We start from the raw sequence: 18725 nt of genomic DNA, 5'->3' as shown, positions 1-18725 counted from the left end.
CCGCCCCGGGCCGCCCGCCCGCCCGTCCGGCCCCGCGGGGCTCGCCGCCGGCCCCGCCCCCGCCGCGCTGCCCCGGGCTCCTGCCCCCGGACACCTGCTCCCGCCGCGCCGTGGGCAGCGCGGGCTCGGCCGCCGGTAACGGGACGCACCGCCGCCGCGACTCTGCCGGGCCGAGGCGAGGCGGGGCGGGGCGGGCGTCCCCGCCCTGCCTGGCCGCCTTCACTCCGCCGCCGCGGGCAGGGGCACAGCCCGGCAGACGACCGGTGCCTCCCGCGGGATGCGCGGTCCCGTCTCCATCCACCCGTGCCCCGGCGAGGACTCGGCCCCCTTCCCCCTCGGAGAATAAAGTCGGCCCCGTCGGCCGGGACGCGGGGCCCAGCGGTGGCCCCCGCGCGCGGCCGCGACCCTCCCCGCGGGGCCGCGCAGCGGGGGGGGGGGGGGGGCCGCGCCGGCGCCGCAATTTGCGGGGAGCGGGCGGGCGGCACCGATCCCGTCTTCCCCCCAGGGTGGAGACCGGCGCCCCGCGTACTCGCCGCCGCTACCCGCGGCGCAGCGAAGCGAAAGAAAAAGGAAGCGGGTTGTGCAACACCGCGCTCCTCCTGCCCGTGCGACGGAGGGGTGGAAAGGGAGCGCCCCCCCCCGCCCCGATCCGCGCAGGCGGTCCAGACCCAGGCGGTGGGCCGGCAACGAGCCCGCCGGTCGGCCGTGGCGAACGGCGGCGGAGGACAGCGGGAGCTGAGCGCGAAAAGCCCTTGCGCTCCCCGGGAGCGCATCCGCCCGCCCGCTGCGGCGGCGGCGGGCCGAGACGGCGGCGGGAGCGCTGCGGCCGCGCTCCGGTCCGCTCGCTGCCGGGAGGGACGCGCTCCCGGCCCGCGGGCGCTCGGCCGGCTCGCCCGGCCCGCTCGCAGCGGGGCAGACACCCGCTTTACCGTTGTCTAAACATCTACGGCGGGGACTGTTCGTGCGTACGTGCCCCTCGCGTTGTGGTGGACACTAGTTGCTAGCAACTAGAAACGTGTTGAGAGGGGAAGAGCAGGCGGAATAGAGTAAGCTGTAATCATTTGTCTGTGAAGTAGAGAAGTGCCAAGAAATAAATAGACCTAACAGTGCCGGAACAACAGGCAGGAAGAACAAATGTAACCATGAACTTGCTAATTACGCATCCAGCGGGCAAATTACACACACTGGTCTGTACGCGGTGGCATCGAGGAGACACGCCGAGCTCCAGTTACTCCCGAGCGATGCAGCGCGATACCAAGCAGGATGCACGGCAGCCACGCACCCTCACAGGAGAGATTTTGCTCTCCACGCAGATGAGAAACCTCCGTTTGCCGCTGACTTTTAAGACGTTTCCCCTCGCACTCGGGAGGGAGCAGAGCGCGCCCGCCCGCCCGGGACAGCGGGGCCCACGCCCAGGCAGGGAGCCGCGCCCTGGCGCTCGGCAGCCGCCGCGGCGTTGCCCAAGGAAGGGCCCCTCTGGGTCGGAGAGCTTCTTCCCCGCGACTCCGTTTCCCGGCGAGGCGAGCAAGGCCCGGCGGCGCCCGCCCGCTCCCCTTCCCGCCGAGGGGCACGGCGAGGCCCGGGCCATCCGCTAGAGGGGGGTCTCGCCATGCCGAACCGGGAGAGCCCCGCCGGCCCCGCCGCGCATCGGGCTGAGCCCCGGCGTCGGGCTGGCAAGGTGGAATTAACTATTCAAATTAAACTGCTTCTGCACCGCCTAATTGAGTCCCAGCAGACACCAGCTGGATAATCGAGCGCAGCTCCTGGCAGCCCCGGGCCACCCCGGCCAGACGCGCAGTCTCCAAGGGTCCCGAAGAGCATCTCCACAGAAGCCACCCCCTTCCCAAAGCACAACCTTGAAGAAACTGAGGACTTTCTGCAAAAGCCCCGAACTACAGCAAACCGCAAAAGTCAGAAGTATCGCAAAGTTCTGAGACCAGCAAGAGCAAGAAACCTGCCCTTTCGAAATGCTCAGATGCACCTGGAAATTAGCCTCTGGTACATACAACAGCGGAAGACAAATAGCATAGAGAAAGAAACATAATCCACACCAGTCTGATCCATCAGGCACCTAAAAGGTCTGTTTTGCCACTGCACGCTGACTTCGATGTCATATTAATTGTCAGCCACAGAAGATTTACAAAATCTTCCACTGCCCAGCTTCATGATACATCAGCTTTGTGTCATCGTGGTGATTTGGAGGAGGCAAAATGGCACCGAAAGGAAGTTGAATCTTTCCTTCTGGACCTTCTACTGTGTTAGCAACCCCCCTGAAACATGGGGATAACAGACCACAAATACACATTTCATCATATGGGGATTAAATCTCTTTATATCCCTTTTGTGGGAATGGCAATGCACAAGACACCCCAACACCATTTTATTATCCATTTTGGATGATGAACTGCACAACTACGCTGTCATACGGGCACCCTGCCTTCAGACAGCCTGGGTGCTTTGCCTTTATCTTCAAGGCCTTTCTACCAACCACTCTTCTGAAACTAGAAACTTTCTAATTTTCAGTCTAAATGTGTTCACTACCAATTTATAGCCATTTGTTCTTTACCATTATTACACTTCAAATTAAATAATTTTGCCTCTCTGAAATTTACCTAAAATGTCCCTATAAATAGCAATTAGATCATCATCTCTCAGTCTTTTTACTGTGTTTTTAATCTCTTTAAATAGGTTTTCCATTCTGCCAGCATTCTCTATACCTTCTACCCTGTGTGCACTGTTCGAAACAAGGTCTTAACAACTGCCTTGTACAATGATATTAATACCTTGCCTTCTACTGAAAATACCTCACTCGATGCATCCCAGAATACATTAGCATTTTTAAGACCACATTACAGTGGCATCGTAGTTATCCTACAACCAATAACATACCTGGATTCCTCTCCTCGTAATCTCACATTTGATGAACCTCTGAGCTTACTCGCAGTTATTCTAATTAATCTTTAAGTGCATGACTTCTTGCTATTATATTCCATCCCATTTCTGGTACTCCAGGCAATAGATCATCTTCAGCAATTGTGCTAGTGCAATTTAAGAAGATACTACGCCTTAAAAAATGCATCTTGTCCTATTTTTAAGATTATTTACCATCTAGGCTGCTCAGAGGTTTCCCCTCTTCCATGGCAGCTCGCTCTCTGTGCAACTCGTCCACACCTTTGGCCTGTCAGAAAGGTGGCAAACACACTGTTCCTGCGAAGTGCTCTGCTCCTGAGCCTCTGTGAAACGTCCCAGCTCGAGGCTACCCACACATTTCTCAGTATGCTCCATTTCTTCAACCAAAGCTACCACTGGCAACATGCTATTTTCCAAGAACCGCGATGTTCACCTGTTTCCCTACAACCTCTTACTATGTTTTGGCACTTGTTTTTGTTTTGCTGCAGACTGCGGTAGGCTATTTCTTCTACAAAATTAAACCTGAATGCTTCACACAAAATAAGCCTCATGTCTTTTAGGATCTTCAGTCTCCTAATAATTAAAACTTATTTTTCTTGTTTACATTAAGTGATTAAAGAGGTATTCTAAATTTTCTCTAAATCCTCAGTACTTGAATCAGTAAGTCGCATACATTGTTAGCATCACACCGCCTCTTACAACTCTTCTGTTGTTTCCTCATATTAAGGAAAACCTTTTTTGAAGCTAAGTTTTCAAGCTGTGTGAACAGCATTAGATAATCAGTACCCAGGCATAAGTGTCAGCTAGTTGTTCCCTAAGCAGGATTTTCTGCTCCTTTCAGTGAAACATTCATGGTTTTGTTTTGCTACTTTAATTAGAACCACACTCCTATAGACTGCAAGTGCCAAGCAGTCCCTCTGGCTGCACTGAACTTTTGGGCGCACAGACAGCAGCCTCAAGCTTTACATCCTTGTGCTGAGAACAGGACTGGTGTGGGTTTGCAATCCTGTGCTCATACTCAAACGTAACTCATGGAGCAGAGCATTCCCCTTGAGTGAAATAGGAATAATTCAGTTACAGGAACATCGCAAGTGTCTGCAGGAACAAAATGCAGAGGCGATTCCTTTAAGTTGCAGATATAGTAAATCAAATTAGATACAAGTTGGTTAAAACTTTTTGTCCCTATTTCTAGAGTAGAAGATTTGCTTGAGTAAAGATTGTGAAGTTGGACCTAATGTAGACATATGAGTACCGTATACTGGTCTTATTGGAATTACTATTTGCATCTTACGTGGGGAATCCAAGAGCGCTGGGATCCTGGGACCTCTCACGACCCTCATCTGCAACCCAACCCCTTAACAGGGCAAAAGCTGGTATTTGTGAAGGAAACAGGGGCACTGCAAGAGCTGCAGGGCAAACCAACATGGCCCAGATGCCCAAAGGGGAGCTGAGACTCAGCCGAGTTAAACTCTACTCCACAAGGAGCTTGACACCGTGGTTTGAACGATTAAGTTTTCCCTAACTATAGGGACTTTTCAGCAAATGCTGTTGATGTTTAGCTGTTAGCTTAGAACTGCATGTCTTCTTCCAAAATGTACAGTATTTTACTACAGTGCTAAAGAACAAACATTGCCAAAGACTCTTTAATATTCAGTGCTCTCCACTGTTCCCATGGGCATCAATGTACAGCTTGTACTTTTGGGGTAATAACCAGAGACACATGTTGAAGTATTTGCAGTTGCCGTTTCTGTGGCCAATGAATCAGGCTAACTCTAACCCAGAAGATAACCTCCTGTGGGTGACTGAGTGACATCCCTGGGCTTCTGCTTTGCTCTTCCTGTTTTCAGACTTTGTTTAGTCTGAAAATTATGTCAGTTCTAAAGTTGGTCAAAGGCTCAGCTGACAGCCCTGTGAAGGACAATCTGTTCATCCCCAAAGGAACCCTAATACGGACACAAGGGAACAGCCACTCGGACTCCTCCCTTTGCTGTTGCAGAAGTATGCTGATGGCACACAAGGTAAGTGCAATTCAGACCATCCATATCCTTCAGTGGCCTTGTTAAAGATGCTCCTGCGGTTAGTAGCAGGCGCCAGATGTGCCAGTAGCTTATGGTGTGGACATCGGGGATGTTAACAGTTATTGAGGCAACACTTTCCTTTGTTTCAAATACTCGAAACAGCTTTCTGTAAATGCATTTCATTGGTGTGCAGATATGTTTGATCAGGTTCAGCTGTAGGGTGGAAGGAAGAAACTGAGATCCAAGTGGTTTGCTCCACACCTCCCTACCCCGCCTGCCTCCTTTCTGGTTTTGAGACTCCAGACTTGGCATAAGAAGGCTTCAGGACCTTTATCAGTCATTTTAAGTAAATGACAAGAAAAGCCTACAGGGCCTTTAGATGCTTAGCTGACAGCAGCAGCAGAAAGCATCTGTAAACTGGTCCCTGCAGCATGGGACACCCACCTTCAACCTTCTTTCCAGTTCAGCTTCTAGGCATGCTCTTTTATGCTTGACTGCTTTTTCCACCTGCATTTTTGCTTCTTTCTCATTTCACCTGACTGCTGTACATCCAGTTTTTGTTATTTCCCATTCATATCTACTGCACCTCACTTGGGTTGTTTGGTTTATTTTACACGACAGATTAATCCCCAACATTGTAAGGAAAACAAGTTCATGAAAGAAACCTGGCTTTTACCAGCCATGATGCTGTTCACTCTACATATGTGTAATTTTCCCCTGCCCTTTGTTTAGTCTATTTAGACTTAGCTTTTCAGAGAGATTTTGCTTTAATATGTACTTGTGCAACAGCTCCCCACATATGAGATCCACAAAGTAGACTCCTTCACAACTTTTCTCAAATAATGGCAGAAAGTTGAACCCTTCACCTCTAAAGAAAACGAGTCACTGATGAAGTGATACAAGCCTCACGCTGAGCCTTACGAGAGTTCAGTATTTCAGATCTGGAATCCTGCTCCTTATTCTAAGTCCCTCTGCACACAGGTGGAGATAAAAGCATGCAATCTCTCACATAGTTTAAATGCTATTCTGCAAAGGGGCATGCATAAATATTTTCTCCCTCCAGGCTACCAGCAGAAGAGGGCACTTTAAAGCTATCTCTGGAAGTTTTATTATAATGTTACCCCTATTAAGAGATATCGGCCACAGAAAGCAGTGCCATGCCATCCTACACCTTCCCCAGGGCATGGTCTCTCCTCATCCTTCCTATGATTGGATGTTAGGATACTTGCCAGCTTTTCATAGTTTTTTCATAGTTAAACAGTTGACGACTTTGCACGTGTAAGGCACATTATACAGGTCACCACAGAGAGGGAACAATTACTCAGGCTAAAGCCTAGGAGAGCTGAGGGAAGAAACTGTAAGTAACTTTGCAGATTTCCCAAGTTACTTATAGGCAGATGTGGTTGATGCCCTTTCCCCAGTTCACTACGTGTACGTGATAGGAAATTATTGCTAACTCTGCAGATCTGTGATACTTGATAAATACAAGAAGATACAGCAAGCCCTGTTCCTCCTCTCTAGTTCCTTCCAGTCCTTTATTTTTTCTTTTTTTTTTTAATAATTTATTTTTTATTTTTTGGTAACTAATCTCCAGAATGTTACCAGGCCTCCTTATGTCTCCTGCTGCCTCTGGAAGCTCTCTGAGATGGTGCAAGTGAAACACTTCATCACGTAAGTAGCAGTGAAACAGTCCCAAAGAGATTCTAGCATTAGAAGAAACCTACTCACATGAAACTAAACTTCTTTAGTTAATGAAGAAAATATTAAATTACTTTTTGCATTAAGAATAGTATGTTATAGAAAATACGTTTCGTTTCACCATAAGGTCAAGCTTCCTGGAGTGGCTGGATAGATTTGGATAATCATATTACAATCAGATTGCACTTCTCATTAACTCCTTGAGTTTGCTTTCTTGATTTGTTTTTAATTATAGACTGATTAAGCAGAGTTGGATTTCACTGAGTGATGTTCACTTTGGACTTCTGCAAGGTTTGTAATTCCTCCAGTTTCTGTGAGATGTTCAGTCAACAAGTGATGTTAGCACAACAGGCAAATGAAGGGGAAGGATCGTATTCTAGTATGTGTCGGTGTTTACATTTCTTTTTCCATGGCATCAAGAGGATGAGAACATTCCAGAGGAGAAGAAGGAAGTTACTATCACCTTCTTCCAGTACAATTTTTGTAGTAGGTGCCTGTATGAATATAGTAGAGGACTGAAATACTATTTGCACTTGTGGGAGGCAGTATGCATGAGCATTTGGACACCACTTGCTTCTTCATGTCCCTCAAGGCTCTTAACATTTCTGCAGTGTGGGCCATCTCTGCATGCACACCACTGGAACAGAACCAATATTGACCTCAAAGCAAGTAAGAGCCTGGCCCAATAATCTCAGAATAAAAAAAGAAATAGAGGGAAAACAAGTATGGTCACAAAATAGTCAAAAGTTGAGTATATAAACACTCTGTATAGGAGATACTATAAGAACTAGAATAATCATCTCTATAGAAAACCAAAGAGCCTCTATCTATATGATATTAACTTTCCTCTTTTATGGTTCTCCTCTTAACATTTCTATCCACTTTCCAGCTTCTCATACAATTCAACTTAACATCTGTTCAAGATAGTTACCATCAACACCCAATACTGAAGTACCCTTGACTTCAGTAAGGGCACACCCTTGCTAATATTAACTTTGTCAGTATTTTGCTGTATTTGACTATGATCTTGCCAATACTGATTAGCAAGTATTGGCAGGTGGAGATACAGGGAATGTTTTGGGGTTTTTTTAAGAGATACAGGTGGAAAAGAGAGGCAGACAACATGCTTTTTAATGATAAAGTTTAGATACCACAATGATATTGTGCAAAAACAATATTGTAATTTACCTAAGAACAAATACTCAATTTATTTGTTTCAATTTATGACAAAGTGATTTCCCCCTCCCCAGATTAGAAATGTTTATGTAGTTTTAGTTTTGGAAAATCCTGATCAGCCCAAGCAAAGAAAACCAGATTAGGAAAACAGATTATAAACAGCAGTAAAGCAGCCCATCTCATTTCATTATGCAAGCCAAATGAAACACAGAAATTAAACTAAGAGTGGGAAACAACTAAGACTTAAAACTGTGTTGGGAATACTCCAAAGACTCATTAACAGATGAAAAAGTATGATTATCTTATTAAGAGTACTACCACCCATACAGAAGCTCTGATCAAAACAATAATTAAACCACCAATAACAATCTCCCTGCATCATTAAATACTTTTGTACAAATAAATTAACTCTGCCAGCCAGAAACATCAAATGGAGATAATTTACCTCAACCAACTAATAAGTCCAAACACTCAGAAAGCCTCTCACATTCTTACCTGGGAACATGCTATCATCCTTCTTCCAAAAAAAGCTTTTAAATAAATTATCTTGACAGCATCCCTATAAATTTCTGTATTTACACCACCACTGATAAATCAATGAACCATGTGGCTTGAGATAACAACCTGTCCCTTCGCCAGTGGTGAAAACTGATTCTCTTCCAACTAACACATGCAGCTGGGCAGGAATATTTATTTCTGAACAAAGTAAATGGACACTCAGGTGCAATTGTTGATATGCAGAATCTGGCAACAAATCAATATTGACTTTAAATAACCAGTTTATGCCATTACTTTTTAATCTCTATGAATCTTGTTAAAATCCCATAGCATGCCATCCTGAAGTGGCAAAGCCTGCTTAATTTCTTTTGGTTTGTGGATTTATCGAATTTGAGGCTTTAAGAATCCTGTTATTGGTGAGTGTCAGTTTCTAGCTTTTCTCTTTTATTAGCTTCCTTTGAAATATCTCCTGAGCTCTTATATCTTCACTTCAATTTGATTTTTTTTTTCCCTGTGTCTGAGAAGGGTGCAGGTCTGAAGTTGGCATGTGTGCATTACTGCCTCGACTCTACAGAGGCAAACAGTACCAATATTATTTGGGGTTTCAGGGACATAGATTAAAGCAGATATACTGTGCCTTTATTTATGTTCCTTTAAGGAATCTAAAGAAGCATATTAGACAATTTGCCAGATCATGCAAAACTGCATTCTTGAGCTACATAAATAGCAGTGCTCATCTATATATCATCTTGTAGCCTAATTATCAAAAATCTAAGATCAGGATTAAGAAAAATGCCTAGATTCCTGAGGTCAGAATCAAAATTTAGACACAAAGATATGATGCAGGAACCAGGAGCTGAAATTCCTATAAAGCAAAATCTAACCTTTCCAGATGCACCTCCAAGAAGACGTCAGAGTTGAGATACAATAGCAAAGCAGTGCTTGTAGGAAACTTCATCCATTGCAGCCTGTGCTGTACCTGTTTAGGGGAAAGCAGAGTAATACAGTCTCAGAGATGTGTTACTCTGGAAGCTTTTACTAACAGAAAGCTCTAAAGGGTGTAAAATTACTGGTTTGAAGTGGATTAGAACTGAGGAGCCTTATGTTAGCATGACGGCTTAATACGCATTTTTAGGAGCACCTCACAAGACAAGTTCAGCCTGTTCGTGGAAGTGAGGAGACAGGAAAACCCATTGGAAGAACTGCAGAGAAAGAGAACCTTGTTTTCCAATGTGCTAGACTCTACACCTTCTTTGACTAGCTACTGCTTTAGCCTTGATTTGTGAATATATTAAGCAATTGAACCGGTTTACATGTTTATTCATTTTCTCCCTTAATTTAACAGGAAGTTGTACAACAAATACAATTGTAATGCTGTAGGGAAAAATACAGGCTGTGCCCCACAATAGATGCAGTGATCAGCACAGCCACAAGCATCTGCATTATATCTGGGTTCTTTAAGAAATGCCACCTAATTTTTGGAGCATTTATGCATAATACAGTGAGAATCAGACCTCATGCTCACTGGTGTAACACAATTGTTGCTACGCTGTCAGAAAGCAGGCCAGTCCCTTGAAGTGTCACTGAACAGTTAACTATTTTGGGGCTTCTTTTGTCTTCTTGTGTGTCATCCATTAGGAACTATCTCTGGAGAGAGGATTGTAAACCAGGAGGACCAGCCTGATCCATTCTAACAAACCCAATATTCCTAAATCATGGCCTTTAGTTTCCCAAATTAACTTACCTCTTGGCTTCCCCTTTGTGCCTAGAAAGATTTATTGTTTTTATTCAACCTGAAAATCTGCTGGCATTAGATATATTAGGATACCCACAGGTGGTTCTTTTGTCATCCTATCACTGCAGTGGGAAGATAGCAAAATAAATCAATAAAAACAGTGTCTTGGTTGATGCTTGGGGAAACCAATCTATGGTTGAATATATAGCTCAGCAACAGACTGGCCCATGTGCAGACAACACTGGGTACCACGGCTTCCACTCACTGGAGATCTCAAATAAGGGTTCTTGGTTTTATTTAGCTTTTCCCCACCACTCAGGTTTCTATCCTTTTTAAAATAATGGTTTCTTATCTTCTTTTTTCAGATACACACTAGAGTGAGGGTTATTTTTCTACAAGGTCATGTTTTCTTTCTTTGACTTGAACACAACATTTGCAGCAAGAGCCTAATATAAAGCTGGTTTTCAGTTGCCACTATCCGATCTTTGTTTTCGAAGACTATATGCAAATCATGCCAGTGCTGCCTTCTGTACTTCCTCCATTTTATTTTCTATAGAGACTGAATGTGAAGAGCCGCAGTCTATTTAGATGATCATGGTTGTTGCGGCAGAAAACCAAAGCTATTTCCAAAAGTGAAATTTATTCAAATCAGTGAATTTTCTTCTGCTTATAATGGAAACATGTATGAGCATTCTGAGTCTTTAGTTATCCTCCCAGGTCTGAGAAGATGTGGGGAGAAGCAGAATGAGTATGGAAAAAAAGTGGTTGATTAGTAAATCCATTTATTTGTGCTGTGTTAAGGAAGCAGAGTGGAGACTGCTGCAGAGCAGTGAAACAAGTGGCAATTATTTACCCTATAGCTGCATTGCCCAAATGATTTTTCCGCAGGAACACAGGGGATGTTAGGAGGCACCGGCAAAGTCAGCCAGTTCCTGCAGAGAGCAGCCTCTAGTTGAATTTGGTACCCTGAGAACCGCACAGCTCCAAGGCACGCAGGGCACATTGTTGCTGCCCCCCTGCTTGTAATGGGGCGGGGGGTTGGAAACATTCCTCACCATGTACAAAAACCATGCAACATGCCTTACGCAGACATACGTATATATTGCCTTGGATTACGTGTATCTTCCGGACTCTAGACTGACTGCCAGAGGAACACTACTCAGAACTTGGGCTAACCCAAGAAGGGATGAAGCAATGTCAGTGAGGATCTACCTATCTTTGTGCTCTCAGAAGACAGGTGCTTTGTCCTACCTTTGCCAAGCCAACATTGATTTCATACTTGAAGCCATTGATAAAACTGATAAAGCCATAACCGAAACCATTTAATAATTGAAGCCATTGAAGGACATCTACTGGGAAACATAGCCTTGGTTTCTTGGTATCCTATTAAGGGAAGACTGGCACTGCATGTGCTGCACATCTGATTAATAAATGTCTGGGTTTATCTTGAAGCGTGCAAGTGCATATCCAAAAAGCTAAATAGATAAGGAATAAGCAAAGGCTGTTTCCTACAGGCTGCTATGCCTACTCTATGGAATATTTTTCATGTTGTCAATCAAATATAGGAGGTTTTCAGTGGAGGTAGTTACAGAATAGAAAAGGGCATCCTGTTTTCCAGGGTTCTCAGGTTTAAATTCCTCTTAGTGCAGAGCCAGGTGCCCCTTTGTGTTCCTGTTACAGAAGTGAAGCCCTGCTTCTCACTGTCAAGGAAAGCACTTGTTAATTGTTTCAAAAAAATCCTAGAGTGAATAAACATTTAACTAAATAGCTAAAACATGCATAAGGTGCCTTACACAATTTTCAGTGCTACCAGCTGCAGCGCAAGATGCTCATGTAGCAAGAACAGTCATGCCAGATGTTAGGTATGAACCCGCTTGATTCCACTGCATTTCCACTGTGGTAGGGTTGTTTTAATGCTGTGCAACCGTGCAGAGACCTTGCTGAGGCAGTAAAAGCCACCCATGCCCTAGCACATCTGAGACCCCTGCAGGAACAAGGCCTTTGTGCTTTGCATCCGACATGAATGGTCAGGAAGCCTTACACTGGGACTAGGAGCCAAGACTTGGTCACCTTATTTATGATAAAAAGGGTCAAGGCAGTTATGCAATTACTATTGCGAAGCAAGAAAAATACTACTTTTTTTTCTTTTTAAAACACATTCACAGTTTGCTGCAGCAAGGAAGAGTGTGGGGGTTTGATTACCAAAATTGCTGATTTAAAAGTTTTCTTCGCTCTCTTATGTCCCCTGTATAGTCCGTTTCGGTTTTTTTTTTTTTGCTTCAAAAACTGGACAGCAGAGGGTGCCAAACCCCCAAGAGGGAGAGCACCCAGGCCCGCTGAGCTCTCATGCATCACCTTAATTCCCCTGCGTTGATAACTCTACTCCAGCACGAGTAGTCAGGCCGCATTGAGACACTTCAGAGCCGCATGTTCCATCTGCGCCGATAGCTGTACTGGAGTGTATTATCTCATTTGGTTGTGTCAGCACTTCCATTACAGTTTATAACCTCTTACTTTGTGGATCAATCTAGGCTATTGCAAGCCAAGTTATTTTCTCTCTGATGTGCAATTGGCACTCAATGTTATCTCAGGAATCTGAAGCCATGTTTTGTTATCAGGATGTTGCAGAGACGACTCACTAAATTAAAAGCAAGCACTTGATCATACTAAGCTGTGCATAAACCCTCCCCCCACCTTTAACATGTGGTACAAATATGACACAGCAGTTGATGAACTAAATCTGTTTAACTTAACATCGTTTGTACGCAGCTTTTTACTTTGGACAAAGAAACATGAGATCAAAACATCAACAGCTCTGAAATTCCATTCTTATCCTACAACAAATTATGAAATGAAGCGGTATTATATTAGCAGGCATTTCTTCCTGTTCTAATAAAAAGATACACATTCTACATTTTCTGCAAACACTCATGGGAATCAGATGGAAATTGGTCCTCGAGTAGTAACTAGTTACAATAGCTTCTAAAAGAGCATACAAATTATTCTGATTGTATTTAGAAGCCAAATCCTGAAGTCTCTGTTGTATTCAGATTCTTGTTGTTTTCTGGAGTCAGAATTGCTGCCCTTGGTCTGAAGAGCATTTGCTGCTCTTCTATTTCTTGCCAGCTTCTGTCCTGAGGATGAGCATTGTCAGATGGCCAATTTTACTGTTCACATACCTGATACACGTAATCACCAGCCCATTATTTCTACACAGGAATGGGATCCATCATTCCTAATTGAAAATTTTGCAGATAACAATTGATAATTTGTAAACAGTTATTCACTTTGAATGAATTATGTAGGCTCTGTTTACTTAATCTAGCTATTTGTCAGCTTTATCAGTCACTTATGAACAGAAGCAAAAAGCAGGCCACATATTACCCATTCATCATCCCTTCCTGTCTCTGGAACACGTGCAATATATATTGCACATGCCACAGCACTGGTGAAATAGCTCATAGTATAACTGCCAGCAGAACTAAGTATAATGTTACTTTCTCAATGCCAAAAACTTGTAGGGCGCTTTGTAGCAGTGGTGACGTTTTCATTCAGTCCCAACACTTAGGCCTAACAAATTAAGTTATTGCAAATACGTCACTGTTGCTGGCAGTTAGGACAGGAGGTGGTGCAATGGGCTTCTGGCTGGACCCAGAACACCCAACACCCCTGTGCAGTCACGGGGGAGGATGTTTTCTGAACGGGGACAAGTGCAGGGAAGAAGATACAGCTAAAAAGGCCCTGCTGTCCCTCAGGGTACAGGGAGGTACAATTTTTAGTATCTTCGTGTAGTAGCATATGATACTGAACTCAATTTGTGTAGAAAGTAATCATTCCGAAGGCATGTTGTCACAAAAATGACCTGTAAGGGCTTGCTGTACAGGTAGTGTGATGCCCTCGGCCTATAGCCAGCAGTACTCAGGACTGTACTCCCCTCAGGGGAGCAAAACTCAGTAACTTTTACATCTTAATTAAATTACAAAAACTGACACATCAGCACCATCTCACCTTTCCAGGCCTCACTAATCCTGTCGGTGCCCAAGCTGAAGGGAAGTGCTTTGTCTGAAACGTGAGGTTTGCCCCAAGTACATGGCCTCAGCAGTGGCTCTTCCCTGCAGACATCTCCTCTGGGCGTCAGGCAGCCTCTCAGGGCACTCAGTTACTCCCTGCAGCCCTACCGAGCAGAGGAGGCTGCCCAGGAGGGGCAGGCAGTGCGGAGGAGCCACAGGCTGCACTGCCCCACTGGAGGCCGTGCTGAGGAGAAGGTTCTGGAAAGGGCCGGACTCCACTCAGCAGGTGCCAAGGGGTGTGCCTCAGGCCTCCACAGCCAAGATGACTGCCTCCCATCTCCTCACCCGCTAACTGTGCCCATGCCCCCTCCTCCCCCCATTTTTCCTCATATAGGTTTTACCGTGTGGATGGGCATCCCTCGCCTCCTGTTCTCTACCTCATACTTAATCCCCTGCATTTCTTTTTGCCTCACAAATGTCCCCCCCCACCACCACCACCTTGCTCTCCCTTGTCCCCACTGCTGGCAGGGCCTGGCCGGGGCTTTGTCCAGCCCCAAAACTCAGCACAGGTGCTTCTGTCACAGTTCCAATCAAAACAAAATTATTGTGCACCTTAATAAAAAAAGACTTGCTGGAAAACCAAGGTTGGAGAATCACCAACTCTGCCCTTATCCAGCAGTAAATAGTTCACTGCTAAAAAAGACACACACCATCAGCCTTACGCAAAACAAGGGCATTGGACTCGGTACACAAACTTGAGTAAAACACCAGAAAAGAAGTATTGTCACTCTGTGACCTTTTAAGTAAAGTCTGGCAGGAAGATGAAGACTTAGAAGAGCTTTAAAAAAATAAGCTCTTTCTACTAGCTCTTTACAAGGAAGGTAGAAAGCTGTTGTAAGGATTTCAGATGTAGTATGGCATGAAAACATTTTTGCTTGGAAAAAACCCATGGAAACACATTTTTAAAAGTTATTATTTTCTAGTTCCCACAAATATGCCATTACCTATCAGTTAAATATTTGCTGCTGCTTATTTTCCCTCCCTCAAGATATTTGTTTCTTCCTTTGACTTGGGGAGGATAGTTGTGTGGATTACTATTGTGATCAGCAATTTTCTTTCCAAGGGAAAACTTGTGCTATTTTTTAATCCAAGAATCCATATGCCCCTTGTGAGCTGGAAAAATAAAAGCTTACAGATAATTCAATAGTGCCTTCAATTTAGATAAGTCACTCAAAAATGAGCTAGCGATAGTGTGGAAGCTGACAAGCTGACTTGGCTCCGCTGGTCTTTCACTAGTAGTCTCACAGTGAATTAGGAACGGGGGATCTTGCACATCTCCCTTGGGTATGTGGCTCCCTGGAACCCTACTTTGGGGAGCCAGAACCGCCTAAAACTGATGCTCTCCAGGACACTGCAAAAGGGAATGTGGAACAACATTAAAAATCACAGTTAAGATGGCCATGCAGTCACTGATCTTTAGCTCGGTTCAGACACTAGTAAATTCTGCAGTGTAGATGAGCCCTTTGGAGAACTTAATATGTTAAGAGAATCCATTACTTTTTGCAGATTTATTTTATAATGGCTCATTTACATGCACTAAGAACCGGTATTTCTATACTAGTAGAAAGGCACAGATTGCCTCTTTGCAGTCATACAGGTTTTCAATTTTAGACAAGATCTTTAAAAAATTGACAGTATTATGAAGTTCCAAGAAGCTTTTCAAAATCACTTAGGTTTCTAAAATCTATTACGGTTATTTTTTCCTTCATATTCCAAAGGTTGTATTGTTGGACTCATGGTACTAATGAATCCTGTTGTATATGTTGAGCAGTATGAAAAATAGGATACTAATGTTTTAAAGTCTCTAAAACATTTCTCAAATTGACTGTAAAATGTGGCATTTCTACAATACACGATTGTTTGGCAGGATATAAAAGCTTACTGGTTCTCATTTGGGTGATTTGCATAACTTGTTCATGGCATCATTTGTAAATATTATGCCCATCCCAAGCTGCCACTGATAAAAGAATAAAATTGCCTTTGCCAAAGCACATCATACTATAGAGGAGAAAAAACTTCCCGTCTAAAAAGAGTGAAGCTATACAAAGCGACTTAAAATTTTATACTGCACTAATCTCAGGAAATCACTTTTGATGTCTGTTAGAGAACATAAAAGTGAAAAAAAAATTCCTTTCATTGTGCAAACTGGTTCTACGAGGGTTGTAGAAGCCAAGGAGCAGCGGCTGTTCCCGAGGAGCAGTTTGCTGTGAGCATGCTTCATACCAGCACCCAGAAAGTCCCTTTGCCCAGGCAGCAGAGAAGACAGACTGGGCTGAGAAGGGTTTTTCTGAGTCCCCAGGCTCACTGCTGATTAAGACATAGCCAGCAATTCTGTTTCACGCAGACAGATAACAATTCAGTTTGCTCACTGACCTGTGTTGACTCTTTGGTACTAACAAAACCAAAACACTGATACAAATCTATTTCACCCGAAGAGACTGAATACAGAGGAAAAACTCATTTACTTCACAAGGCAAGGCAACTTCCATGTAATCATTTTAGAATGTGATTTAATATTCATGACTATCCTAGGAGGAGGCAATTTTGACTCATGCTACAGAGTTCACTGGCCTGTGCTTGCTTAGGAAAGGTCCGTCGAGGGATGCTGCATATCTCATGGAAAAAGGCTGTGGTGAACATGATGCTGTCTGTCTTTGTAGGCTCTGTCACAGTCACCAAATAGATGGACATCTGGAAAGCACACGTTTGTTCCCCTTCACAGTCAAGAATATGTCATTGTGGCTGCTTTCATTACCTCCCTGATTAAAAAGCTCAGATCAAGATTTTTGTCCTATAGTTAATTTAGTGGGAAGGAAGAAGAGTAACTAGGACACAGAGTGTAACTACATCTAGAGTTTCAAACTCACTATATTAGCAGCTGTGCCAATATCCTTGTGCTAATTTTTATTCTAGTAGTTGAACTGGCTGTTGTAAACTTTTAGGAAATATGCCAGACACTGAAAGATGCTAATATCTCTAGATGTGAAGGTAAAACTTTAACAAGGTACCGTTTATACACGATCTGTGGCAGAGCTCTGAAGTTACTAGCATGCTGCTGGGCAGGGAGGGTAATATACTGCTCAGCTCTGCTAAGCCTGGCAGCTGGCTTAACTAAAGCATTTGTCTCCTCCAGGAGGACCATAACAGAGCAAATATCTCAAAAAGATGTGGTGACTTCTTAAATCAGTGAAACCTAATGCCTTGATTTGGATAGTGCTTTTCCTCCTCACCTTGTATTTTTCTGCTTCTTAAATTCAGCAAACTACAACTGAATTGCTTTTTTCAATCAGACCTTAAACTACGGGGAAAAAAAAAAATTGTCAGTCAGCAGCCAAGGCAAAGGAATCCCCAGAGAAAGTGCTTGGCATCATTTCCTGTGGTAAATCTTTGCCTGCCAGGTTGAATTTGGGAAAAAAGGCAGAAAAGGAAGCTAGAATTTGCTTTCATCATGAATGATGATGAAAAAAAAAAAAAAAAAAGGTAGGTGACTAATTTCTTCTATAAGGTATATATATTCTATTCCTTTAGTATATAGATGCCAGAAATAACCTCAGGTATAGGAATATTTTTAAAGTACAGTGTTAGCACTTCAGTAGATATAGCAAAATAAAAGTATTATAGATTGTATTTGTCCCAATTGCAACAAGATTAAAATAAGATTTCAAGCCACTAAACCCACAGTGTTTTGCCAAAGTAAGATTGGAAACATTTCTAGGAACATACTACTGAATGTACCTCTCTTATTTGCTACCAACCAAGATTAACTCAGGTAATGAATTTATACTGATGAGTGGAGGTCAAAGCCACTGATTTTTGAAAGTAGATCTGACTATCTGGGCAAAAAAACTTGGAAGTATGGAAAAAAAAAAATCTTCTTTTTAAAGAAGTGTTCCTAATCAATAATGCTACATTTGAGCATAGAAGGTGCAATTAACTTTTCAACCTGGTTCTTGAAGCTCCTATATACAGGCGATTTTTAGGAACAAGATTTGTTTGTTCCTGCTGCAGTAGTGAGCAGAGCTTTTCTTTAAAAGCTGTGGAAAAGACAAGGTTTGGGTTGTGAAAGTATGAAATAAGGGAAGATAAGGATTTGTATTTTAGAGTTTGCAAATACCATTGCAGTATCTGTACATTTATCCACTGTAAAGTCTGCACTACAGCAGGGCAGGAAAATGCTTCCCTCTTCACAAATATTTCAGATTTGAGAACATTTTTGCCCCAGTTTGTATTAGGAATAGCACAAATTTTTCCAAAGTAGTCTATGCAAAATAAGATCATAAAAGGCTGGTGTTTCCCTAGCAGTCACAACATGATTAGAACAGATTTTGTGTGCAAAGAATCTGGATTCAAGTTCCTGGTCTGCTGATCTCAGAGAGGAAACTGAAGCCATGACTTTTACCTTAAATACCAGCAGCTGGTTACTCAGGAGGTTGATCCAGCTCTCTGGGTTTAATCAGAATTGGATCCAAGAAATTATACTTAAAACTGTGTACCTTCCCACAAACACTTTGCTTTGATGAGTCCACAGTCTTAATGAAAAAGCAGGGTATAAAAATGCTTCTTAGTAACTTTTCTCTGGATTATACAAATAAATTTATTTCATGATCCCTACTTAATTAC

Source organism: Balearica regulorum, chromosome 10 (genome assembly GCF_011004875.1).
Source record: "Balearica regulorum gibbericeps isolate bBalReg1 chromosome 10, bBalReg1.pri, whole genome shotgun sequence".
Classification (NCBI taxonomy): domain Eukaryota; kingdom Metazoa; phylum Chordata; class Aves; order Gruiformes; family Gruidae; genus Balearica; species Balearica regulorum.
Note: the sequence above shows the minus strand (reverse complement) of the source record.